We start from the raw sequence: 1328 nt of genomic DNA, 5'->3' as shown, positions 1-1328 counted from the left end.
GGCATGCGGGGATCGAACTCTTGCGGAAGTGGCTTTAGATTCTTAGTGCTGCGCTTTAACCCGCTGCGCCACCAGGGAGGGTCCCGAAAAGTGAATTTTTGAGAGGTCAGAAAAAACATCTCAAAGGAGACAGAGAGAGATCAGCAAGGTAGGAGAAAAACCAATAGAGTATGTTATTTTAAAAGACAAGTGAAGAAAATGTTTTAAGAAAGCAAGAACTTCATCAACTACTACTGGTATACTTCAAGTCATTGGATGTAGCAACATGGAGGTCACCGGTGATATTAACAAGAGTAGTTCTAATGGAGTGGAAAGGGTGAGAGCCTAACTGGGATGAATACTAGAGAAAATAAGATGAGAGGAATTGGAAATGAATGTAGAAAACTTTTGGCAGTTGTACTCTACAAGAAGCCGAGCAATGGGGAAATGGCAGGAAGGAGTATCGTAGACAATAAAGAGGGTTATTTTTCTTTAATCTGAGAAAATATAACATACTTATGTGCTGATTAGGACTGCTCCAGTATAAAGGGGAATTTAATAATACCGGTGAAAGAAAAAATAACTAGCTTTATATTTTTGACTAGATAAAAGAAAATAGGTCCCAGGGTCCCAGCATATATATATATATATATATATATACACACACACATATACACTAAGGGGTCTACTTTACCTAAGAGTAAGGATGATGACAAAAAAAGGCAGAGTATGCATGTGTTGTTATAGACATTTACCTGAATTGTTTGTGGAAAATCTCTTTTTAAAGATTATTTATTATGGACAAGTGCAGACATACATAAAAATAAAAGTAATGGGATAATGACTTCCATGTTCTCATCAGCTAGCTTTGATAATTATCTGTTCATGACCTGTCTTGTTTTCCTATGGTTCCAACTGCACACTCTCTTTGCCCAGATTATTTTGAAGGAAATCCCATAAGTTGTATCATTCCAACTATAAATATTTCATTTTAAATCTCTAAAAATGGCTGTTTAAAAAACCTAGCCACTTTGCCATAATTACAAGATTAACAATGATTCCTTGGTAGTATCAGATATCCAGTCAGTGTACAGAAGTCCCCAATTGTCTGTTAGTAGTGTCTGTTTGAAACATGATTTGAAAAAAGAGATTTATTTATTTATGCATACAAGAAAGAGCTGGGGTGCAGCCAAAATTGGGGGGAGAAAGCATTCACCAGAGACAGAGTTGGGGGCAGAACAGGAAGATCTACTGCTGAGAGGAGCAGCAGTGAGCGAGACAGGAAAGGCCTGCGCCCCATATGGATCAGCTCCTTGGCCAGGGGTTGAACTTGTGCTGCAGTAGCTGGC

This window comes from Condylura cristata, unplaced genomic scaffold (assembly GCF_000260355.1).
Source record: "Condylura cristata isolate star-nosed mole 26May11 unplaced genomic scaffold, ConCri1.0 scaffold00019, whole genome shotgun sequence".
NCBI classification, from domain to species: domain Eukaryota; kingdom Metazoa; phylum Chordata; class Mammalia; order Eulipotyphla; family Talpidae; genus Condylura; species Condylura cristata.
Note: the sequence above shows the minus strand (reverse complement) of the source record.